The sequence below is a fragment of the Cervus canadensis genome, chromosome 12 (genome assembly GCF_019320065.1).
Source record: "Cervus canadensis isolate Bull #8, Minnesota chromosome 12, ASM1932006v1, whole genome shotgun sequence".
Taxonomy (NCBI): Eukaryota; Metazoa; Chordata; class Mammalia; order Artiodactyla; family Cervidae; genus Cervus; species Cervus canadensis.
In genome coordinates this window covers 17,955,726-17,982,167 of record NC_057397.1, presented here as the reverse complement: position 1 = coordinate 17,982,167, position 26,442 = coordinate 17,955,726, and the positions used below count along the sequence as shown (strand labels likewise).

General features: G+C 39.8%; 1 long non-coding RNA gene across 1 annotated transcript in view; it reads left to right on the top strand.

The window, feature by feature from the left end:
* Window positions 1–26,442, top strand: part of LOC122451016 — a 228,564-nt gene that overhangs the window by 117,276 nt on the left and 84,846 nt on the right. The window contains exons 5-8 of the long non-coding RNA XR_006272288.1: window positions 3,336–3,460; window positions 4,020–4,149; window positions 6,087–6,200; window positions 7,767–7,987. This is a non-coding gene — a long non-coding RNA (uncharacterized LOC122451016). The remainder of the gene's footprint in view (window positions 1–3,335; window positions 3,461–4,019; window positions 4,150–6,086; window positions 6,201–7,766; window positions 7,988–26,442) is intronic.

Genomic DNA, 26,442 nt, shown 5'->3' with positions numbered 1-26,442 from the left:
AACTGTAAATGGAGTATAACCTTTAAAATTTGTGAATCACAAATATTGTACACCTGAAGGTATATTGTATATCAACAATACTTCAATAAAAAAACTCACCATGATAAAAAGATAAGGGTCAACAAAGGAGGAACAATAGATGAATGTGAGAAAGAATGAAGCAGAAGAAAAATGAGGCAAGACAGAGATAGAGTGGGGATGAGAGAGAGAGAGGAGTAAAAGAGAAAATACTTCTCTGTAAAAGTACTTCTTTATTATGTAAAAAAAGAAATCACACATTTTGAGGCACCAATGAAAGGTGAAGAAAATATTGGCAGCACATATTAAAAAGTTTCAAAATCCATCGAGTTCCAACACATAAAAAAGGAAATATAGATTGGGGTGACCTTTTTATATCTTTTATGTATTATTTTTGACTGTGCTGGGTCTTTAGTCCAACACATGGTCTCTGCATTGCTGTGCATGGACTTCCTCTAGTTGTGATTTACTGGCTTCTCACTGCAGTGGCTTCTTGTGTTGTGGCTCTTGGGCTCTAGACAGTGGGCTCATAAGTTGTGGTGCATGGGCTTATTTGCCCCATGACATGTGTGATCTTAGTTCCCGAACCAAGGATCAAACCCATGTGCCCTGCATTGCAGAGCAGATTCTTAACCACTAGACCATCAGGGAAGTCCCTGACCCTTTTATTTCTTATGCAATTAGTGGGTAAGCTGTTTAACAATTTTAAAAAAGGTATCAAGGAGACAGTATTCTGGATGTGCTGCTCATGAAGGCAGAATTGCGCATGGATGGGCCAGGTTTGGACCTTTGGATACCCTATCTTTCCCTGTCTTTCCTGCAAGAAGCATTTCCAATCCTAGTGAGTAACTGATATCATCAGATACTGATTATTAGTCCATATTCTATTTTATTAATGAAATATAGAGAAGATAGTTATAACGAGGACTGAGGAGTTCCTGTTTGTCATTGCATTTTTCACCAGTGGGGAAGTTCCCAAGGTAACTGAAGTCAGTGCCAGTAGCTTTTTGAACAAAGGCAGTTAGACCCACAGCATCTTTTAAAAGGTGTTTTTGGAACCTGTAGAGAAAAGTTCAAAGGGCCCAGGTTTGAGGGTATAGAAAGATCAGGATCTGATTCTCAGTTATAACAGTAATTAGAACAGTTTTCTCATTCTCTCTGGACCTCAGTGTTTTATTTCATTTCAAAGAGGTAATTATTTTAAAGGATTGGTGTGGAGGATTAAGTGGGAATTCCTGGCAGTGCAAATGCAGGAGCCCCCATTTCCAGGATACCAAAAACCTGAGGTTGGCTGTTGCTTCTTCCTTGTACTATGCTATTGACCTTGACCCAATTTCCATCTCCATGCAAACCACATGGACCTATTAACACATATCTTCCCTCAGAATGTCCAGCTGTAATTCAGCATGAACTAGCAACTGTTATGGGTCACATTTGAGATCTGAAGATGCACACAGTTAACTCTGGTTGAATTTGGGTGATTTCCAGGTTTCCCGAGGACCACATATACAATGCAAGGGTCCACATGTCTCAGGAAGGGTTACTCTGGAAAGTGCTGTTTATTACTCCTAGACTGTTGTTTAGTCTCTTCCAGGAGCCTTTTCTCATTTTATTCCAATTTTTATTTATTTGAGAAATTCTTTTAGAAATCTGTGATGCTCCAAGCACTGTGTAAAGGATTGGGATACATGTGTTAATAATATCTGGTTCTAGAGATGAAGTGCAAGGAATACAGACATTTCATTAAAACTGTGATCAGTGTTAGAATTATATCTAACATATGTCACTCTCTGAATCACAGTATCTCCTTGAGATAGTGTTAGGGGAAATTTCCTACTTGTATGTTTTCAAGAAGAAATTTATACTGTCAGGAGAGAAGTGAATTAGGACAGGAATATTTTGAGCCACTGTCCTGACAAAGCAAGTCCCAGATCTGGGTGTGAAGTTTGTGCACAGCTTCAGCTTTCTTTTCTTCCTCCTTGTTGGAGCGGGCCTACAGTTGTCCAGGTTCTACAGGGAGAAAAGTTTAATACAATGGAGACAGTGGTGATAGGAGGAATGGTTGCAAGACTTATTCTGGCAAAGGGTTAAAGCCTGTCCTGGGAGTCACCTTCTATGGTAATAAAAGTTTGTTTTGTGTTCATTCTTCCCATCCTTCTGTTGATTATTTTTGTCTGCAGTTAACGTGTACATTGCTTTCTATGTGTTAGGTTGTTTGTTTTTCATGTTACTCAAATATCCTACATTCTTGCTGATTTTTGTATCTGCATATTTGATTAGAGCTTGAGTAAGAAATGCATGAATATCTGCCAAATGACTGTGGCTTTGTTTGTCTTTTTAGTTCTATTAGTACTTGATTTATGTATTTTAAAACAATGTAATTAGATAGACGTAAACTTAGAACTGGTACATTTTCACATAGGTTGATCCTTTTATAATAAAAAAAAACCCTACACCTTTGAATCTGTAGAGATGTTTCTTGCTTTAAAATAACTGCCAAATATTAGTATAAGAAAATGTATTAATATTTGCATTGTGTAAATATTTCCAGTGTTTTACTTTCAAGTATTCCATATCCTTGTGTTTAAGATATGTGTTTTTTAATAAATATATAGTCAATTTATTTTTAATTTATGGTATTAATCTTTGTTATTTTAATTGAAATACTTAATACACTTACTTTTAAAGTAACTAGTGGTCTATTTTTATTTATATGTACAATTTCTCCATTTCTATCAACTTCACTTGGAGTAATTTTTTTATTATTTAATTTTCTTTTATTACTTTATTACCTGTATGTTCTTTCACTATGTTTTCTGTCATTATCCTAGAGAATTCAGCTCCATTTACCATGTCCCACATTATTGAGCATTATTGTTATGTATTTTAATTCTAAATATATTCTCTGTGTGTTTTATATCCCATAAGCTTTATTTATATACTCAGTGTTCATTTAGATTTCCCTACCTGTTGCTTCTCATTGCTTCCAGTTTCCCCAAGCCCCTATCATTTTCTTCTGCCTGAAGGTCTCCTTTTATTCTTTCCTTGAGTGTAGAATTGAACATGGAAAATACTTTCATATTTTCTCTGTTAAAATGTCTTTTAACTTTTATTTTTCAAGGATATTTTCACCAAGTATAGAAGTCTAGGGTAGTCATTATTTTATTCAATATCTTGAATATGTCATTTCAGTTTTTTTCTGGTTCCCATCTTTTCTCTTATGTAATCAGCTGTCACTATTGCTAGTGTTGATACTCATTTGAAATATCTACCTGCCTATCTGTGTATCTGTCTGTCCTTTTCCCACTGAACTCGAGCTGAAGGGAAAGCACGCGCCTCTCCACCCTAGGGAGGTGATGAAGAGCGATGGCTCAGCCTTCTTCTGACTGTGCAGCCAAGGTCTCATTCTGCCATTTTCACTTCAGCCGTTTCATATTTTCAGGTGAGACCTCCCACGTTCTTTATTTGATCTCCTCTGACATTATCTAGATTTACAATATGCCAAGAAAAGAAATTTTGGAGAAACTACACAATTAATATTACAATACAACTTATGGGTTTAGACTTACTGAGTAATTGGTATTTAATTTTCTATAGTTTTCCCTTTTCTCCCCAAATATTGTGTGATGAACATTTAATACATTTGCAACAGAAATTTTAGTTTTATTTTTTTTAAGTGACATTAAAATCATTACTTTGAAATGTACCCCTGAAATCTGTGGAATGGTTCAGTGCCTAAATTCTAACTGAATACCAAAATTATTTTGTCTTAATAACAAATCAGTCTTCTTCCTCATCATTTCTTAGTTTTCCTAAGTGCCTCTTAATTAAATTTATGATTTCCTATGTATTTAAATAAAATCTGAAGGCTTTTAAGGATCCACTGAATTAATCACAAAATGTATCACTTTGGGCATCTTTCAGATATGTAGAACTTGTTTATTTCATGTGATGTCACTGACTAATGTCCATCTGCTTTTGCCTTTCTTCTCCTCCTTCAGATGGATGGAGCACCGCGGAAATTTGCTGAAGGCTGCTAGCCAGGAGACTCAAGAAGGAATTGTTAAAAAGGAGAACTATCCAAACATTGTCCTCTCCCTTTGGAGCCTAAACAGGAAAGAAAACTCTTAGGTAAATAATAATCAGTGCTCTGGGTGCTCAAATACTCTAAGAAGGGTATTGTCTGAACTGGGAGAACTGTGGCTTTGGCTACACATTCAATGAACCAAGGTCTATGAGGTTCAAGTTCAGAGAAATGGATTTCTGCCACTGCAGACTCATTAGAGCTGATGCTATCACAGAGCTAAAAGGAAAACCTTATGTTCACCTCAGGGCTGCCAACTGTCCAGCCGCCATCCGCATCAGCAGTGGCAAGGAGCGCTCTGAATTTGGGCTAGAGAAAGTGTCGCGAGAGCCAGGCTAGTCGATGAGCCCAATCATGATAATGCTAATAATAGCAAACCTTTATTGAGTCCTTTACTGTGAGCCAGCCCTGCTGAGAGCAGTCTGTGTGCATCACCCCGTTTAATCCTCACTTCTCCCATCATAAAGCTGGAGCTGTTACGAAGACTGTTTTGCACGTAAGAAATGAGGCTCAGACATGTTACGTAATTTGCCTGTGATCACTCAGCTGGAGAGGAGTAGAGCTGGGTTTTGCACTCAGGTCTTGCTGCTGCCCAGAACCCCACCGCTTGGTTTTTCTACCTTTGAAGTCCAGTCTCTCAGCAGGGCACTCTGCTCCTCCAGGATGTGGCTGGGAGCAGCCTGCCCACCACCCCCTCCCACCCCGATCCACCTAAAGCCTCTGTTCTCTGGCCCTACCAGGTCAGACTCCACTCCCTGCCCACATCTTGCTCTTCTAAGATTCTTTGCTTTTTCTCATTGTGCGTAGTTGCTCAATCATGTCAGATTCTTTGCAACCTCATGGACTATAGTCCCCCAGGCTCCTCTATCCATGGGATTCTCCAGGCAAGAATACTGGAGTGGGTTGCCATTCCCTTCTCCAGGAGATTTTCCTCACCTAGGGGTCAGACTCATGTCTCGGGTCTCTTGCATTGCAGGTGGATTCTCTACTGTCTGAGCTACCAGGGAAGCCCACTCTTGCTCATTACTTGTCTCATAAAAGTATTTTCCCTTTTCCCTGCCAAACCAACTCAATTATCCATTAATCCTCTGTGCAGATGTCACTTCCTCTGTGAATCCTGTCTCAGCTTTCTCTTCCTGGCTCTTGGCCTCCTTGACTGTTCTTTTAGCACCGAGTTCACATGTCAGCACAGAGGTTAGCAAACTATGGCCTGAAAGTCAAATTCAGGCCTGCTTCCTGTATGACCCACAAGCTAAAAATAATTTTTAAATATCTGGAGGAAAAAAGTCAGAGGGAGAATGCTTTGTCTCACGTGAAAACTATATGGAGTACACACTTCAGTGGACATGAAGGGAGTTTTATTGGTTACACGGCCACACTCATTGATGGACATACTGTCAGTGACTGCTAGTGTCCCACAGTGGAGGGGGTGAATAGTTGAAACAAAGACATAGGGTCCAATGTTTGGCTCTTTATGCAGAAACAGTTTGCTAACTCATGCATTGAAGCACTAGTAAGTAGTGTTTTGGAAGAATGAATAGCCATGTGTTGCTGATTATTATACTGTCTGTGCCCAGCACAGGGCTCTTCTCTTAGTGGCCAATAATTTAATGAACATATGAATGAAAGTTAAATGAGTGTGAAGGATAGATTCTCTACCAAGAACCAGGAGTCTTGCATTCCAGTATCATTTCTGTCACTTATTGTTATCTGGCAGAAAACTCAAAGTAGGATAATTTGGTAAACATTTTCCACCAAGGGACAGTGTAGTAATTCAGAGACAGTAGCAGCAAACATGTCACCATCTGTCACCTGGAAGAGTACAGAGATGGGAGTGGGCTCAGAATTCAATAAAGTCACTTTGAGTTAGCCCCTTTGGATCACTAGTAGCTTCTGTAGAGCCAGCAGCTGATGGGATCCCCTCAGGGAAGAAGCTAAGAAATGTCCTGATCTCATTCTCCTCCCTCTTCCCACCTTTTGCTAGGTCTCCCTGTTGGTGGAACCCATCCAAGCACTGGAGCCTTGTCAATATCGTGGCTGGAAGTTGGTTCCTGGAAGACAGAGAAGGATAGAGAAGATGGCAATCTGGAAGGGCAAGGTAGAACGACCTACACACAAACTTAGTGACAAATCACATCTATTCCCTAGGCTTTGAGTTCTTCACTTATACAATTGGCAAGTTGGATTATGAAATGTTTATAATAAATAACTAAAATAGCAACACAGATAGAAATTATTTGCTGTGGCTTTATTCTGAACCATACACTCATTTTGTCAAATATTGGGTTAGCCAAAAAGTTTGCTTCAGTTTTTCCATAATATCTTATGGACGAACCAGAGCAAACATTTTGGCCAACCCTATGTTATCTCCATCATACAAATGAGAAAACTGAGGCTCAGAGATTAAAGGATACTCATTCACACAGTGGCTAAATTGTGCCACCAACCCCCTCCCCCCAAATATACTTTGCTGAAGTATCTCCCTCATTTTTACTTATCAAAACAGTGGTTGTATTATTTGGGATAACAGCTGTTTGGGGTTTCTGCTGTCTTTAAAATTAAGCTCAACCCTAACTCATCAGCCTTAGGTTACTTGATTAGCTCTTCTGGATTCACTGAATCCACAGAGCTCTCCCTGATCTCAATCCTAGATTCCTGTGGACACCAATTTCAGCCAGAGTCCTTCCAGAAAGATCTCAACTTCCAAGGAAACATGCCCTTCCCCCCCACTCCATCCCATAACCTTTTTCTTGTTACTGTCATAACATAAAACTTGGGCAGGAGTCCTGGTAACAGAAATCTCATAAATAGAATTAGTCTAATGACAGATGTACTGAGTTCTTTCAAGAAACATGTAGAAGGCTGAGTGTTATAGGTCTGAACCCTGGTAGGTTTATTTATCCTGGGCAATTTGCTCAACGCTGGAACCTTTGTACATCATAGCATGGATGTGATCTCTTAATTATTCATGCCATTAATAATTGACACCATTAATAACACTGTAATACCATTAATAATTGAGTACCTAAAATGGAATTCTCTGGAATTAATTTGTTATTATTAATTTTCTGTGCCAGCTAGCAGGGCTCATTAGAATGGTGGTCAGGGTCTGTACACCAGATTATTTTAACTAGTCATCTTCAGGTTTAAAAGGCCAAGAAGTGCAGAATTCACTTCAACCACTTCCTTTCCTTGCCATTAACAGACCTAACATTCATCTTTTCTCCCTCTAGGAAAGGGGGAAAGCTTCTATGAACACCTCTATGGAATTCAGTGCATCTCACTGCTGGCTTATAAAGTGGGGCCTAATAAGGAGGGGAGGAAAACTGCCTTTCGGAGTACAAATTCTTGCATCAAACCTGTCCCCAGGCTACCAGTCCTTCCAGGCAGGGTCCAGGGCTCAGCCTCTTTCTCACTGTAAAACCGAGGACTGTTGCTGCTCCTCTTTCCAAAGTTTTGGCCACTGGTCTCTTCTCCAGGATGCCCCCTTTCTTAAACTGCCCAGAGAAAAATATTCCTATACACCCCCAACCTCTCCTGGATGCTATCCCTTGAGACAAACCCCTTGTCTCTTTTCAGTGACAGAGCCCCTTTTAATAGAGAACTGGAAGGAGAATTATCTACATGGGTCAGGTTCACAGGCTCAATTCTTTTGATTTTACAGAGCTCCGATTCTCTTGCAAGGTACTGAAATTCATCTGGCCAAACTTCCTTGTCTACAAAACAGTGGACTAACTACCGCAAAGGAAAGAGTGGTACCCATGGAGAGGCACTCTCCAGGTGCCCATTCTAGGAAGGACCTGGTACCCAGAGGAGGTTCAGCAGACAGATGCCAGCTGTCAGCATCTTCAGGGTCTGCTCAGGTGTGGAGAACTGCCTTCTCAGGTAGGATGACCAGCTCATTTGGTTTCTTGGTACTAAATGTCTGGCATCACAGGGTGGGTCTCTGGGTTGGCATCTGACCCCATGGGCACATCCTTACAAGGACAGACGTTTGTGCTCAGGGTCTGACAAGGATGAAGCTTTGGGAAGTTTTGGATATATTGGAACAATGGAACCATAGTGATTTCATTCTTCCGCACCTTCCTCCCCCCAGCTGAGCTGAGTACAGCTGCCCCTAAGCCCACTGGGATCCTCTGACAAGAAAATTAATATGGTATATTACTCCTGTGAACTCCCATAACACTCTATTACTTTCTAATGGTGCTCTCCACATCCCAGCTTTTATTATTGCTGGAACTTGTCTTCTCTTTCCTGGACTTGTAAGCCTCAGACCCCTTGCCAGTGACTAGCATGTTTGTGTGTGGGGAAAAAAAAAAAAAAAAGAGCCAATGGATGGTACGTTGCAACCTATGTGCCCTCTCTTATATGACTATTAAACTTTAAGAGGGCTTCCAACTGGGAGGGGTTAAATATATATGAAGACCTGTGACATCAAGAATCTACGTTCTTCTCACACCTCCATCTGAAATCTGAAGGCTCATTTTGCTTAGCTCTTAGGTTTGTTTGTGCATGGATAAATATGTTAAATAATAGACGCAAGGTCATTTCAGGAATTATTTGTATGAGAGGTTAAGCCTGGAAATATTCTGTGTCTTTGTTTAAACATAATCTAATCCAGTCTTGGATATAAATGTGTCAAAATTGCTATTCTAAATTGTAAATGTTTTGTGATAAATAACCTAATACTGTCTAGTAGCAGATACTTATTACTAATCTTCTCTGAGTGAGTTGAATGGTTCATTTAGCTTTTTAGGATCTTTGAAAATCTCATCTGTGCATATTGGAGTCTTTTTCTCTTATGTCCCTGGAGGTAGGTATAAATAGATTCCATCATGTGCTCTCAAATGCAAATTGTGACTGTTTTTCCATCTCTTTGACCTTGTTTAACCCTCCTTCTGGATTTAGTCTTCCTGATTAACCAGAGGGGAAAAATTCATAGTATCACCTGGATGCTTTGATGAAGGATACCAAACCCCTGTGATAGAAATCGTCTTCTCCCTGCTGAAACTTATCAACTATTAATTAGTTCACTCAGCTGACCCGGGATCCATCTGCATCAGATGATATTAAATGTTAGACAAAAGGAAACGTCTGGGACTCAGAGGCCCATGAATTTGAAACTCTTTGCCTTCCTGCTACTTAGGTTTGCATTCTAAATTAAGTTTAAAACTCAGCACTAACTAAAAAGACTAGGTCTTATATTAGCAGGTGCTATCATCTGGCATAGTAAACGTTGATTCATTTATGTGTTTACTGCCTATCTTTCTTCAATATAAATGACTTCTGTATGGTTAGGGATTTTGGGGACTAGGACTTGGACAGCAATTTTTTTTTGTTTGTTGAGAGAATAAATGATGAATTTCTGAATGTTCAAACTCATACAGTCTGAAGTGGAAGGGATTCTCAAAGCCATCTAGCCTAACTTGCATTCTGTACCTGGCTTAATGGTTGTTATCTTAAATATATACCATTCCAGAAAGGGGGGCTCACCGTCTCCCAGACAGGCAACTCAATTATTTTGGTTTGTGATACTGAATAAATTTACTCATGGGAAACTTTGTTTATGAAGTCACAGCTGTTTCTATACTTGTTACAATGGACTGAGCCTTCGGTTCAGTTCAGTCACTTGGTCATGTCCGACTCTTGGCAGTCCCATAGACTACAGCATGCCAGGCTTCCTTGTCCATTACCAACTCCTGGAGCTTGCTGAAATTCATGCTCATTGAGTTGGTAATGCCATCCAACCATCTCATCCTCTGTTGTCCCCTTATCCTCCTGCCTTCAATTTTTCCCAACATCAGGGTCTTTTCCAATGAGTCAGTTCTTTGCATCAGGTGGCCAAAGTATTAGAGCTTCAGCATCAGTCCTTTCAATGAATATTCAGGACTGATTTCCTTTAGGATTGACTGGTTTGATCTCCTTGCAGTCCAAGGGACTCTCAGGAGTCTTCTCCAACACCACAGTTCAAAAGCATCAATTCTTTGGCGCTCAGCTTTCTTTATAGTCCAGCTCTCACATCCATACATGACTACTGGAAAAACCATAGCTTTGAGTAGATGGATGGAATGAGCCTTACAACCCCTCTATAGATTTAGTACTTTTTGTAAAGTCAAATGCAATTTTTTACAAACATTTATTAAATCCCTTTTATAACTCTAGGTGCTGTGTTTACAGTAGTTCACAGAATACTCTAGTGTACTTTGTGTTATTACATTTTTTTGTGTACCAATCACCTGGATGAGCCAGATGAACTTCGGAGAGGGTCTTATGAAAGCACTCAGCTAAAAAGCATCAGAGAATTCAGTTCTTATTAGTGTTCTTATGCCCATTGCTCAAATAATGAGTAATGCTTGCCGAACACTTACACAGCCCACCAAATGCTCTAGCATGTCTATCTTTCTCAAAATGTATTAGCACTCATAAATAAGGAAGGCGTTATTCACTCTGAAATTGGAGCTTGAGAGGCAATAGTGGAATTGAGTTAAAACAAATCAACTAGAAACAGATTTCAGTTTTAACACTCACACTATACCATTACAAAAATTGTCTGATCCTCACACTCTTTCAAAAAATTAGCATTTCAGTCACTTGATAACCACATTCTTATTGTATTCCTATCATAAGCCAAGGCTGGAACTGAAGGGGGAAAGATGAGCAAAGCGTAGACCCTTCCCGCTGTGGGGTCACAGTCTTGTTGGAGAAAGAGGGACATTCAAAGAAAGGTTTAGAAACGTCATGGTAGAAGGTAACAGATGTCAGATTTGCTTTGGGAAACCAGGGTCAGGCAGATGGTTCACCCTGCTAGTCTTTGCACCTAGTTGTGAACATACCTTTTTTCCCTGGAAGATGGTTAATACCTTGAGGAAAAGATATGGTGTCTGGGATGTTTTGACATCTTCTTAGCATATGCATAGGACTTTGCCCAAAGTTGGTGCCAGTGATAGTGGTATCGGTGTATGATATATGCAGCTTTTAGACCATGGCATAGCCAATCAGATGCTCAAATAAATAAATAAGCCTACATATAACTCTACATGTAATAGATCTGGGCTGTTTTAAAAGTGGCTCCCCATGAAAGGACTGTTTGAAGTGTCTGAGTAAGGCAGCAGAGAGGTGGACTGCCGTATCAAGGGCTGGGACCTGGAGAGGAAAGATGTAGTGAGAGGCAGGCCAGGTCACTGGAACTGCAGGTGGTGGATGCCCATGGAATTTCTGATGAACTTAGGGAAACTCTTCAAGGAGAAGTCATCCGTATGAGACTCTGCCACCCCAGAGGACACACAATGATCAGATGCTATCCAAGCCTGTCTCAACTCTGGGGCAGCCTGAAGCAGCCTTGTGAAGGAGAAAAAGGAAAAGAAGGAGGCTGATCGTGTACATGTGCCTCACCAAGGGCTCCAAGGCATGAAGCAGGACCCCACATTGGCCTAGAAGGGAAATCTGAAATTGTATTTGTGGGTGGTGTTGTGTACTGAACTGGGTAGTTTAATTATTGAAATGTGATAGTTTTCGTACCTGAAGATGACTTGAGAGTATATATGTGTGTGTGTGTGTGTGTGTATGCACACACATACATGTGTGTGTATGTATGAATTGGAGATGACCTAGAAAAGTTAAAGGCTTGTCTCTACATGTCCACTGTACAGACTTAAAGGGACAACCAAAACAAAGAAGAAAGCTACTTTCTGTTTTACACTGGAGTCCATTGTGATAATGCAAACTTGCTTCTGTTCAGAGTGCCCACTGCCTCTATCAAAGCTTATGGTCAAGCAAATTCCGAAAACTATTTTTGCTTTTCGCCTTTTTTTTGTAAGAGTGGAACTCCTAATTTCTTGTGGTTAGTTCTTGTGGAAGCAGTTATTGGAGTAGGTCTTCAGTAAAAGTGAAGCGGCGGAAAGCTGATTTTTGAAAAGCAGGGGATACCTGTAATACCGGTTACACAATTTTGAATCTTGCTTTGTTATTTAAGTTTATAACAGGAGCACTTCCTCATAGTCAAAAGAATCTACATAACTATTTCATGGCTGCATAACAATCCATTTGATGCGTGTGCTTCCCCAGTGATTTTGGGAATGTTTGGATGGTTCCAAGTAATTTACATTTTACACTCAGAATTACACATGTACAACCATATAAGGCATTTGGAACAAGTGAAGTTGAGTTTTAACTCTTTTTTCATAAAGCATTGAAAATTAAGTGAATATTATCACTCACCCAGGGGAATGGACCTGAAAATTAGATTTTCAAGAAACGTGGGCTTCTTGCACACAATGGGTTGATTGTCCCACTTGAATGAACTTCTTCAGGATGATGCTAGACGGGAAATAGGAGGAGGTTGTGTTCTGCTTAGAGCAGGGCTCTCAGCTTTCCAATTAGCTCTGCCACAGCTCCCATAGAAGATAGCAGGGATGCTGAGGATTTAAGAGTGAATACATCCTCTGAATTATTTTGATTCCAAGGTAGATAGTACAGGTGACCTTAGAAAACCCCTTTCCCCCAGAAGTCACTGGACGTGTCCTGCTTCACTGAGCCGCAGGACCCTCATTGTTTCATTAGGGCAATCAAAGAACCTTGACTTGTGAGCAAGGGCCTCATTAACCCATTAAGCAGATGAAGAAACTGAGGCTCAGAACTTTTCCAAACTCAGTCTACTGTTGGGTAGCAGCACCTGAGGACCAGATAGGCCTTCTCTCTCTTAGTTCTTTCTATATATTCATATATATAATTCATCTACTATAAATATAATTCATATTTATATGGAATCTTGATACTATTTGCAATAATCTGATATTTATGTATACAGATAGAAACTCTTGACACTATTTGTGATAATCTGGGGTTGGAATAGTTTGCTTGGATAATGAAGGCCCTGGAATGCGATGTGGTCTGATGGCACTGGTGTGGTGAGTGTTTCACAATTCTTCAAATTCTTGAATTTCAAGCCAGGGCCATGCATTTAGCAGTCAGGAAAACTCCGTGAAGCGTGGCCTCACAGAGCGAGAGAGCTTTATTCAATGTGCTTTTCAGAATATATAGCATTTCCTTCCCTTGATGAATACAGTGATCTTAGTGTTCCATTATTCAAACATGGGGCGAATAATAATAAAGCACTGGTTGAAACCATTAAGGAGGGGAAAATACTTGGGGGGATTTATAAGTCTTTGTATTTAAACTCATTCGACCTCTTCTCTTGGAGAAAACATTCCCAAGACTCAATCTGACTCCTTTGCGGCATGCCATTTTATTTTCTGTTCAGGTCAGAGTTGCTAAGAAATGTTGGCTGTCTCCAGTGCAGGAGGCAATGAGTTACAGAATCAGAAGTAGTCGGGGAATAGCTGCAAAGCTATTGCCTTTGTCCTGTGGGGACAAATGCTGAATTCCACCCTATAATCCGTTCCTGGTGTGGTGTAGCTGAGACTGATTTCAGTGGTGGGTGTAACCAGAGGCCTTTGCCCCCAGATTCATTGCCAGCGGCTGTGGACAATAAAGGCCACCAGAGGACTGACAAGGGGTCCTCTTGGAATGAAAGTAATCCGAAACCCAACACAGAGTTTTATTAGAACCAGGGAAGGCAACAGAACCATTGGTTGTGACTCCAAAGAAGCTAGAGAAAACCCACACCGTTCAGGAACTAATGGAAAGCTATTGCCAGAGCCAAAGGCTCATATCACAATTTTTTCCTCTTTGGCTGAGGGCAGAAGGAAGTACTAGTAGTGCTGAATTTGGACCACTTATTTTTGACTTTTTTTTCTTTTTCAACTCTTCTGGAAACTGTAACCATAACCCTCTCTAAAACCGAGAACATCTTCTGTTGGTTTAAATTGGACACATATCACGGTTATAACTCAAGGTGCTTATGAGTGCTCAGTAAAACTTAGCCTAACTTGTTACTTTCTTGGCCATAGCCACCTATTATTTTTGTAAGGGAGAAGACATTCCTTTAAGATTTAATGGAAAGAGCTGTAGATTGAGAGTCAGGAGATGTAATAGGTACAATGCTACCTATTATCAGTTATTTGTTGCTCCAGGAAAAATTCTAAACTTCTCTGAGCCATGGAGATAGCTAAGGTTGTCATATGCAATCTGGTGACTTGGAGCCTATTGTTTCAAATTTATATGTGAGAAAAAAATGTTAGAGAAATTCCATACTTGCACCAAAAACAGAGTTAGTTAGTAGGTTCAGAGCTAGACTCTGAAACCTCATTGGTACAACTCAGTGACTATGCTGAGTCCACTTTATAGCATCTCCTTTCCTGGAATGCATTTTTCTCTGGATGGCACTGTTAATTGGGCATCCTTCTGTTGGCCCTTCTCCAACCAACCTTGTACTTCATCAAATTTTGGACCAACATAGACACAAATCTTTTCTTGATGGAAAACCAGCCTGGTTGAATTCTGAACTCCAATTTGCTTGCAACCTCCTCATCTGTATTTCTTAATCTGGTCTGGTGTCACATATGCTCTGTGAACTGTGGATGGAGAGCTTGTTGGATGCTTAGAATATGAGAACACTCATAATACTGATTCCAGAAACATTCTACTTTTTGACCCATCCTAAATACCTGTGCCCCATACCCTAGAGGAGGTTTTAGAATCATTCTATCATGCATGCATGATACTATAACATACAGTTACTTTATATAATATGTTGGTGGTTTAGTTGCTAAGTCGTGTCCAATTCTTGTGACCCCATGGACTGTAGGCCACCAGGCTCCTTTGTCCATAGGTTTTTCCAGGCAAGAATACTGGAGTGGATTGTCATTTCCTTCTCTAGGGGATCTTCCTGGCCCAGGGATCGAACCTGGGTCTCCTGCACTGCAGGCAGTTTCTTTACCAACTGAGCTACCAGGGAAGCCCTGGTATAACTATATGATATAGTTTTTACTTTATAAAAATTGTTTTTACTTTTATAGTCAAGTCAACTAGATTTTCAACTCAAAGAGGTCAGATGCTGGGTTTTCTAAATTTGTTGACTGAATTTAATTTGTGTAGTTTGTAGGGCTTTTTTTTCATGATCCAAGTAAATAAAAATTCACATGGGATACATAAACACAAAATCACTTAAACAGATTCAAACTTAGGCTTAAAAAAAATTCAGTGAACCTCTCTTGCGTACAAGTCACACTATCCTAGACAGAGAACATGTACATGGTCCCAGCCCTCATGAAGCCTTCTGGCTAGCTGGGAAGACATGCTTGTACAAATAATGGCAAGTGCACTGAGTTTAATGAAATGTGGTGTGTGCTATGTGGGCATGTCTTTCATTGGTATGGGCAGAGATTGCTAAGAAGGCTTCCTGAGGGATGTAGCATTTGAGCTGAAATGTAAAGGATGATCGGAACGAATTAGGTAAGCTGGGGGTGGAGAGGAAGCTCAGTGTAAGTAGTAGTCGTCAACATGATGGGATAATCGGCAGCACCTTTAAGAAGACCACAGAAGCCCAGCATGGCTAAAATCCAGAGAGTCACCTGGTGGGTTGGGATGAGAGGTTGAAGTGATGGGTCAGGAATTTGGACTTACCAAAGGTTAATGAAAGGTATTAATACACTTTAAATTTTGGAGTGACCATATCAGATTTGAGCTTAAAAAGAACACTAACAATTCCTTGTGGAGAATGTATTTGAAGGGCAAAAGAATGGATTTGAATAGTAAAGAATACAGCCACATGTACTGGTGGCCTTGACTAGGATGAGGAGGGAACAACAAAATAGAATAGAGAAGTGGATGGATTTGAAAAAATTTAGGGAGCTTGATTTATCAGTTATTGGTGGTTTGTTCCATGTGGGATGATGATGAAAATAAAATTCAGGATTAAATTGCAAGCTTCTGGTTTTAACAACTGTTGGATGGTAGGGAAACTACCTATAGTCCGTATGGAAAACTAGGGTGGGATGGTCATAATAACTATACTATCTGGCATTTACTGAGCATTTACTATGGGCCAATGACTATTCTGAGTGTTTTATATATAATACATTTATTTATTTATTTCACAGCTCTGAAGCTTATGCAGTTTTGAAGCATTTGTATAATTCACTCATGGTCGTATAGCTTGGTATCTGGTAGGACTGGCTTTTCAATACAAGTGGTCTGATCTTAGAAGCCTTGAATTTACTTATTACCGTATTTGAAAGTTCATGTAGAAAGACTGAATAGAAAGCAAAATATAGAGTTCTGAAGCTCAGAAGCAAAAGCTGAACAAGAGATAAATTAGGGAGTCAATGTAGTAGTCGTGATGGGCTACAGAATCTCAAAGGTTTAACGCAATCAACATTTATTTTCACTCACACAAAGCCCAGTGTGGATGCTCCAGTCTAGTGGTCTTCCTAAGCAGTTCCCCTCTTAAGTGTTGACTCAGAGACATAGACTTCTTCCAATGTGAGGCTCCACCACTGCCCACGACCTTCTTGGAGTACTTGGCTGCTTCCTGTGCCTTTAACTAGCTGATGGACTAAGAGGACGGAGGATTTCTCAGGATGATTTTAGGGGTCAGGTCTAGAAGTAGTGCTCATCATTTCTATCCAAATTATAGTGACTAGAACAATTCATGTACCCACAAGTAGCCACTTACATTTAGCTATGTGCTCAGAAGGAGAATGAAGAGATATTTCACAAGTGTATCGATGGTGTTTGAACCCAAAGGAATGAATAGGCTCACCTAATGCCTGACTATAGAATTAGAAAGATGGTCTATGTCAGGTATCTGACAAGCTCTCTATGATAATGATGATGATTAATAATAGCTAAAACTTTTAAAGCACTTTGCTGTGTTCTGGGAACATTTACATATATTAATTCATGCACTCCTTATAAAAGTCTTTTTATATAATGCCATTTTATACACATACACACACACACACATGCACACATACATACACAAAGCTGCAGAGATAGTAAATAATTCTCTCAAGGTCACAGAGCTCATAAGTGACAGAACAAGAATTTAAATGCAGGCAGGCTGCTTCCAGAGACTGTGAGTTTAACCTATGTCATATGCTACATAATTACTATCTTCAGATACTTGAAAAATGTCACATTAATATGTAAGTATCTTTGCTATGGATTCCCAAGGGGTAGGACTATAACTAACAAATGGAATTTAAATGATGATGGATTTCAGCCCAGAAGAAGCTAGCTCCTTCTACCAGGGCTGTCTGAAAGAAGGGAAACTGCAGTCTGAGACAGTGAGACCAGGGGAGGTGCTCTAGCACAAGAAGAACAAATGCTTGGCCAGGAGGTATCACCAAGAGGCCTCAAACATCAGGGGAGTGCTTGGGAGAGAGAGCATTTATGTTCTCCTCCCACCAACGAGTTATGAAAACTTGTAGGCATAGGTGTGCCCATTTCTCCTTGTGAATGTTAAACCCTTGCCCCACCTAAGTTCTGAATTAAATTTCTATTGGATTAAATATCTAAATTTCAATGCCCGGATCTTCTAAGTACTGTGTGATTTCTGAAAGTAGGAGCAGAAAGGAAAGAATTCATAAAAGGAAAATCAACTCCTGCCCTTAAAGTTCTTATAGTTTACTTAGACAAAACATACACCTGGGGCTCATTCTTGTGAATGAACCAGAGAGCAGTCTATTTAGAATCTAGCCTGGAAGGGACTGAGAAGTGACCCAAAGGTGGCAGAGGCTCTTGAGATTATCTGAATCACCCCAGGAGTTTGTCAAACCAACCTGGGCTTTCTGATTCAGTGTGTTTGGGTGGTGGTGGTGTTCAGTCACTCAGTCGTGTCCAACTCTTTGTGACCCCATGGACAGCAGCATGCCAGGCTTCCCTGTCCTTCACCATCTCCCAGAATTTTCTCAAACTCATGTCCATTGAGTGGGTGATGCCATCCAACCATCTCATCCTCTGTCAACCCCTTCTCCTCCTGTCTTCAATCTTTCCAAGCATCAGGGTCTTTTCTAATGAATCAGCTTTTTGCATCAGGTGGCCAAAGTATTGGATCTTCAGTTTCAACATCAGTCCTTTCAATGAATATTCAGGGTTGACTTCCTTTAGGATTGAAAGGAAATGGAAAGGAAATGTTTGGGTGGGGGCTCCACAAATTTGCATTTCTAATAACTTCCCAGGTGATGCTGATGCTGGTCAGGTGATCACACTTTGGGAATCACTGCTCTAGTATAAGATTTATTTCTCCAAACCATAATCCTCTATTTATGTGTCTAGTTTTCCCTGAGACTGTGAACTCCTGAACTAGGACTGTCTTGTTTGTCTTTGTATTTCCAGGATCTAGCCCACTGTTTGTCTCTCAATAAACTTGGGTTGAATAAACAATTGGAAAGAAATGTGTGGTTTTCTAGAAGTACAAATAGGGAAAGAGACTATCTTTGGGAGTCACTTGGGGGAGGGATCCATTGGCTTCTCCTCCCAGAGATTTGAAAACATGATTCATACAACGAGGTGTCTGAACCGAAAAGCAACGTTATTCGTACACAAACCACTCCATTTCGCAATCCGCACATAGGACTCCAGTCCTCAAATGAGCATCTGAATCTTTTCTTGTCACCCCTCTTCCTCACCATGTGTCTTCCTTTTCTCTCAAGCTACTTCATGGAAGGAAAGTATTCTTTCTTGTACTTTGAATGTAATTTTCTCCTCCTGTAAGTTCATTCCCTTTGGACTGACTTTGGCTGAACTTTGCAGTCTTCACTGAAGAGGGAACCCTTTCCCACTGTTCTCTGGGAGAGCAGCCCCTTTGAAGTCACAGCTGGCTTGACTAAACTCATTTCCTCCATCCACAATGTGCGTCTGATGCAATGCTGGCTGACGCTCCCTCTCGCCGGCTCCCGCTATTGAACCAGACCCAAGTGCAATGTTTAATGTGAGTGTTTGGCTTGGCTTAAATTTGGCCAAATCATCTGTACTTTGTTTCATTTGAAAGCCCTACTTCTCTCTCTCTCTCAGTCTCTCTCCTTCGGCTAGTTCATTCCAGATGTTTCTGATTTGTCCTTTTGTGGTCTGCTCCACCCAGTTCCTAAATCAGTAAATCATTTTCATGCTTCTTCCAAAATCTAAGGAAAGAAAGTGCTCAATTAGAGAGGGAGAGAAACTGATTATAGGTTTCCTAGAGCTTGCATTTAGGGATGGCTGCTCTTCTCAGGAAATACCTTTGAACAGTAGGAGAAAATGTTTCATGATGGAGAATACTTGAATCTTAACTTTGTATTATTTTGAATAAGAGTAGGTATAATGTTGGTGTGCTAGTATTATAAATACTTCAACACAGCCCTTGTTTTAAGGCCTGATATAATTGCTATTCTTATTTGAAGTCCTTCAGTTACTCCAATAAAATGGAGATACCCATTCTGTAAACCTATTTGTGTACGATAAAACTTAATAACCTGTAGTCTTCATGGCCTTCTTCCCTCTCCTGCCATCCCTTACACTTCTCAGCAAGTTGATTGTGGTGATGAGGGTCAGATAGACAGGATACAGGATGGGAGAAATGTTTACTTTATTACTATTATGAAGAGTAAGGAACTTCTCCTTGCATGAAACCATTGATCTGGTAGGCTAGTAAGGGAATTTAGAAAGAAAAGTCAGTAAACTCCTTGAGTTTAGAAAGAGAGTTTTGAATGTTTTTGAGAGTAGACATGAAAGATTGTGAGCAGCTGACTATATGAGAAACTAGAAGAAAATAAAGATTCTAAGAAATATTATGTGTTACGAATGCAATTTCTCTTTGGTGCCTTAAGTGATGTTAGTCAGTACTTATAGTTCTTCCCAAGACTGTTTTTTTGGAGGGGTATAGGTTTTCTTTTGGATCTGACACTAATCTGAGACCTGCCTTTCAGGTTATACCTATTAAAATTGTGCTACTTATTTTATTATTTCATCTTGCCATTTGCCTGTATCATCTGACACCATGATACAGCAGAAAGAGAATGGCCTTTGGAGACACAAATATGCTTTTTTTTTCGGTAGGGTGGGTGGAAGTGGAAGAATTTTTTTTATTCACTGAATACTGTATGTAATTAGGTTAGTGACTTGACTTCTGAGCCAGTTCTGAAAAGTGAGTGTATTAATATCCAACTTATGGGGCCATGATAAGAATTAAATGAGATCATTTAAACTACCTGTCACTTAGTAAAATTTGTAACTGGTATATTTAACAGCCAGGACTCATGGAATATAATCAAAACATAGCTTCCATGTCATGCTCAACTCTAACTTTATTATTTAATTATTGGGGGCAACTACACAGGCAAGAAGTTGAATATTGTGCAAAAGATTGCATCTTTTTTAGGCGTTCTTGGATAATAGAAAATCAATCATCTTGTAGATCAAGAACAGATGAGTCAGAAGTGTTCAATGAATAATGGACATGATGATCTACAAATTAATGCTTAAGTCTTCATTCAAAACTGAGACCTCTCCCCTCAGTCCACTCACTAAGTTAGGGCAGCCCCAATGGGCCAGTCTATGTGGAAAGAAGGGAAGCCCCCTTTGGTAAGATTTCTATTTAAATGGCTGATCTTTCCAATGAGATTCCATATCAGGAGATTGCAAGAACATGGTTTTAATTAAGCTGAATTCTTCAGGTTTATCCTAATTAACATATATAGAGATAGGTGGTATGGTTGAGTGTTCTATAAATATTTTCTGATTTAAAGAAAATGAGTTACTATGAGCTCTGACTTTGCTACTAATTGGCTGTATTATCTCAGGTGAAGCATCACCTCAAAGGACAATTTCTTATTTATCAAAAGGAGATCTTGCTGATATCACCTCTAAGCCCTCTCAACTTTCAAAGCCCCACAATTTTGTCATTCTGTGCAGGGATTTTTCTTATAATAGTTTCTCACGTGTACCTTCTCTGGTCAAGTAGATGGCAAGGGTCTGGACCATGTTATGTGTGTGCTTATAGGTGTTAGAGTTAATAAAATTGGTTTCCTTTCCAACTTCTATGAAAGAGGCTATGATGGATCAAGGGCAATGCCAAGGATGTTACTATGGGGTAGTCTTTCTAGTTGTTGGTGTTTTGGGTGATTAGGAATCAATTAAAGCAGTGGTCCCCGACCTTCTTTTCACCAGGGACCAGTTTCGAGGAAGATAACTTTTCCGTGGACTTGGCAGTGGGTGTGGATGATTTCAGGATGATTCAAGCATATTACATTTATTGTGTATTTTATTTCTATTTTTATTACATCAGCTCCACCTCAGATCATCAGGCATTAAATCCTGGAGGTTGGGGACCCCTGAGTTAAAGGACATAATGTCCCTACAGTATGATGGTTTAGAGCCTGCTCTTCTAGAGATTACAGTTTTTGTGAAATTTGTGTAGCTACATAGAGGGTTTGGTAATTGGCCTGTCTCATGTGAAAGTGCCATCCATGCAAACTCAAATGAGGGAGGAATCACTCTACCTGTGGGGTTCAGGGAAGCTTTCACAAAAGAGAGGGACTTAGCGGAGTCTTAGAAAATGATTAAGTATTTATGAGAAAGAGGAGAAAGAAAGATTACCTTAGGTGGAGGGAGGAGGAATCATTAATCAACTCCACTTTCCTATGGGATCTGCAGTAACTAAGAATCAGAGATCCAAATATCAGCTTTAGCAATATATAGTAACAGTAAAAATGCACTTACCTTAGGAGGCAATAATTCTCCTCTGAGATACATACCCTAGAGAAGTGCTCACAAGTGTTTATAAGGAAACATATCACAGAATACTCATAGTAGTGTGTCTATAATAATGAAATATGGGAAACTACCTACATATCCATCACCGCATATATACAGTATCTTAATCCTTGGGAATACTATAATCAGTTAGGATGAATGTGCTAGCAATACATCTATCAACATGAGTTAAACCCTGACAACATACTATTGAGTAAAATATTTTACTCAGGTTAAAAAAATAGGAACTTTTTATAAAAAGATGTGAATATGATACTATTCACATACAAAGTCTATAAATGAGCAAAACAAATGTTGGTATTGTTAAAGAATACATAAGTGGTATAAATATAAAAAACATTCAGGGAAATGATAAACACAAAGTCCAGTGGTGGTTCTCTCTGCAGTGGGAAATACGTAGGAGAAAAATGGGAACAAGACAGAATATACAAAGAACTGCAATTGTATGGATAGTGTTTTAGCTCTTAAGTCAAGTGGTAGGAGTAGCTTTCTTTGTTTTCCAGCATTATCTGAAGTTGTTGAATAGTTGGAATTTATGTTCAGTTCACATGCATATTGAAAATACAGTATTTTGAACAAGAACACTAGAGTGGGTTGCCATTTCCTACTCCAGGAGATCTTCCCACCCCTGAGCCACCAGGGAAGCTTGTGTTCAATATCCACGCACATTAAGTATTTTCTAAACTTTGTGGTTCGCAAATGTACATTGGGATATATGGCTTGGGCTCAAGAACAAAATGGGCTCCCAGTGTTTTCTCCTGGACTTACTTTGTCCACCTGGCACAGACCAAAGAATTCCTGCTCCAGTGACCTTATCATAAGACAGCAGTCACAGAGAAAAGAGGCTGAGCTGATTTTTCCCCTGGCCATTAATCTTCCTGGGACAGAGTCATGAGTGATGGGGGAAGAGAAGGTCACAAACTTTTCCTCTCTATTTCTAAGTGGGCAGGAGTTCCTATCATGTGGCCCAGCCCTTCCCATTTTAATAATGAGAACCTGAAATTTATCCTTATGCTATTCAATAAAAAAAAAGTTGAAGTAAGCCAGAAAAAAAAAACACCAATACAGTTTACTAATGCATATATATGGAATATAGAAAGATGGTAACGATAACCCTGTATGCGAGACAGCAAGAGAGACACAGATGTGTTGAACAGTCTTCGGACTCTGTGGGAGAGGGCGAGGGCGGGATGATATGGGAAATGGCATTGAAACATGTAAATTATCATATGTGAAATGAATCGCCAGTCCAGGTTCGATGCATGATACAGGATGCTTGGGGCTGGTGCACTGGGATGACCCAGAGGGATGGGATGGGGAGGGAGTTGGGAGGGGGGTTCAGGATGGGGAACACATGTACACCCATGGCGGATTCAAGTCAATATATGTCAAAACCAAACAATGTTGTAAAGTAAAATAGATAAACAATTTAAATTTTTTAAAAAAGGAAGCATTCAATAAATGTTAGTTATTGTATTATTACAATAGATTCCAAATTGTAGAAATCCCCATCTTTCTTTTTTGAATCCTAATACTATAGAAAATAAATGCATTAGAAAACTAAAAAATAAAAAAATAAAGATAAAAAAAAGTTTTGTTAGTATCAAAATGCATCCAAATTATACATGGCTGAAAGTGAAAGTGTTAGTTGCTCACTCTTTGTCCCCATGAACTGTAGCCTGAAAGGCTCCTCTGTTCATGGTTTTTTCCCCAGGCAGGAATATTGGAGTGGGTTGCCATTTTCTTTTCCAGGGAGTCTTTCTGACCCAGGGATTGAACCCAGGTCTTCTGCATTGCAAGCAGATTCTTTACTATCTGAGTTACCACAGAAGCTCCCCCCACCCCGCCCCACACAAAAAAGTCCTTAATAGACATTTCTCCAAAGGAGATGTACAAATGGCCAATAAAGCACCTGAAAACATGCTCAATACCCTTCTCCAGAGAATCTTCCCAACCCAGGAATTGAAACTGGGTCTCCCACATTGCAGGCAGATTCTGTACCTACCCTATTTCTATAAACTATGGCTGTGGTCATCATATGCAGACTTATTAAGAGTTCTGTGGTTCTTATTTGGACAGGTGGGGTTGCAAGTATCCTTTGAGTGACCATCACGTAGAGTCTTTGCAACCTCAGGAACTTATGATGCTCTCCTTATGATGCTCTGAAGAAGCATCTCCAATTGCAAATAGACTGTGAGACAATGGAACCTGATTAGACTGCCCCAGGTCTGCCTGGGGAACCAGTGAACTACAGCTTTTTGGAGAAAGACTGATGTAGTCAAGGGAAGCCTGGCCAGGCTAGCAATGTTCTAGTTCCTTCAGGCATTGTTTCTAAATAAGGTTTTCAATACACAGCATGCTTCTGATACCTCTTGAGCACACTGGGAGGCTATCTGTGGAAAAATGGCCAGGATGGCTGGCGAGTAGATTCTGAAGGGGAGTGGGTGTTGGGAGTTGGAAGCTGGTTTCTAGAATGTGGTTCTGTTAGTTCCCAATGTCAAGAGCAGAGAGCCAGTTAACGGTCAGGGGTAAGCTGTTGGTTGAAACCAGGCGTGAACTGCCTGGTAACCTATATGTACTGTGAACAGGTATCTGAGAGCAGTAAGTCAGGTTGAAGTCAGGGATCATGCCCGTTAACCCACCTCCAACATTCTCTGCTCCCAAGGAGGAACAAATTAGGGCAGCAAGATAAACAAACTGTTATATGAATTACAAAAGATCACTTTTTGTTCCATTTGATTTGTGACAAGATAAAGTCAGAAAGTTTTCATCATGATGCTGTGCTGTGCTTAGTCATTCAGTTGAGTCCAACTCTTCGTGATCCCATGGACTATAGCCTGCCAGGCTCCTCTGTCCATGGGGATTCTCCAGGCAAGAATACTGGAGTGGGTTGCCATGCCCTCCTCCTGGGGATCTTCCCAACCCAGGGATCACACCCAGGTCTCCTGCATTGCAGGCAGATTCTTTCCTGTCTGAGCCACCAGGGAAGCCCTTTCATCATGATAGACTATTAAAAAATGATGACACAGTTTATTTGGGAAAAGCCTGCCATGACTAACTTGCATGGTTGATAAGCCTCTTCCCAAGTATTTTAGTCTAGAAACAACACTAAGAAAGCCAACCAGTCAAATTAGAAAACGCATGCCCACAGAAGCTGGGAGTCAGACATTGAGGACTCTAAGTGGGGTCCCCAAACAAAAAGTACTTTGCCTTGGTGGGAAAGTTGCTTAATGTCTATAAGCCTTACTTCATAATGCTGCTGATAGTAAAGGTGTTAAATGAAGTAATAATTCTCCTGTAATATGAGGCACAGCTTTAAAGAACCTCACAGGGTACCCTTTAGAGGTAAACATTCTGTTCTGCAGAAGAGAAAATTGTGTAGCTAGAGATATAAAGTGACTTGTTCAAAATTGTTAGTAATTCCTAGTTCAAGGACTGAACATAAATATACTGTTTCAGAATGCAGTTATTTCCCCACTTAAAAAAAAGGATAGAATGGGTCACCCTCAAAATGAGCTTCATCTTTCCCTCCTAAATAGCACTCCTAGATGTCAAAACTGAGTCAGATTTCCCCAGTCAACCAGGACTTTGATAACTCCAGTCATGTGTACGCTGAGCGGACTTTCTCACGGCATTTCGGTATTCCTGTTGCCAGACTTGACTAGAAGCCAAGGCGGGAAATCATTACAATGTTTCAGAAATTCATATTCAGTTTTAATTTTCTTCTAGGGGTGGGTGGACTTGGGTTATTCTTCTGAACACATCTGCCCTGAATTTGCATGTATAATGAAAATGATGCTTTGTTAAAATGTTTTGTTAAATTGCTTTTAAATTTTTATTTCAAAATATTTTGTTGTGGTCAGGATACACGCTTTCCTAAGAGAAGTCCCCTATGAAAAAAATGTGGATAACCCAAAATGGATGGTATCTAAGGGAATGAGCAGTAGACTGGAAACACCACTGTATACACAATGTCAGAAATTTCCCACTGCTAGAAGGAAAGGGCCAATTATCATTTCAACAAAATGTTTATTGAGGTATCGATACATACACAAATCTTGAGTGTACAAATCAATGGATTTTCACATGTATATGTAAATATATATGTATGTGTATATTTATTTGTTACCTAATATATATAATATTTTCAATACCCCAGAGGGATCCCTCATACCTCTCTCACCCCAAGATCAGGTAAACCAATGTTCTGACTTTCATCATCACTGTTTACTTTCTCCTGTTTGTGAATTTCATATAATTAAATTATACAGTGTTTACTATTTTATGTCTAGCTTCTTTCATGCATTGCTATGTGTGTGAGATTCAACTGTGATATTTCTGGTAACAGGCATTGTCTTTTTTGTCACATAGTATCCCACTTTATTTATATTCTGCAATTTATGCATTCTAGACAGGCATTTGGATTGTGCTAGGTTTTGACTATTATGAATAAAACTTCCATGAAATTCTTATCCTTCTCATTTGGCAGACAAATATATTCATTTATCTATCCGAAGGCATGGAATTGTAGGGTCATAGGGTAGGCATGTATTTAGCTTTAAAAGTTGATAGCTTTAAATGTTGATGGCTTCAAAAGGCTTTCCAAAGTCATGATTTTCTTGTAAGAGAAAAAAGGAGACTTTTTTCCTGAGAAGTGTGGGGAGAAATAGAGATATTGGACCATACCT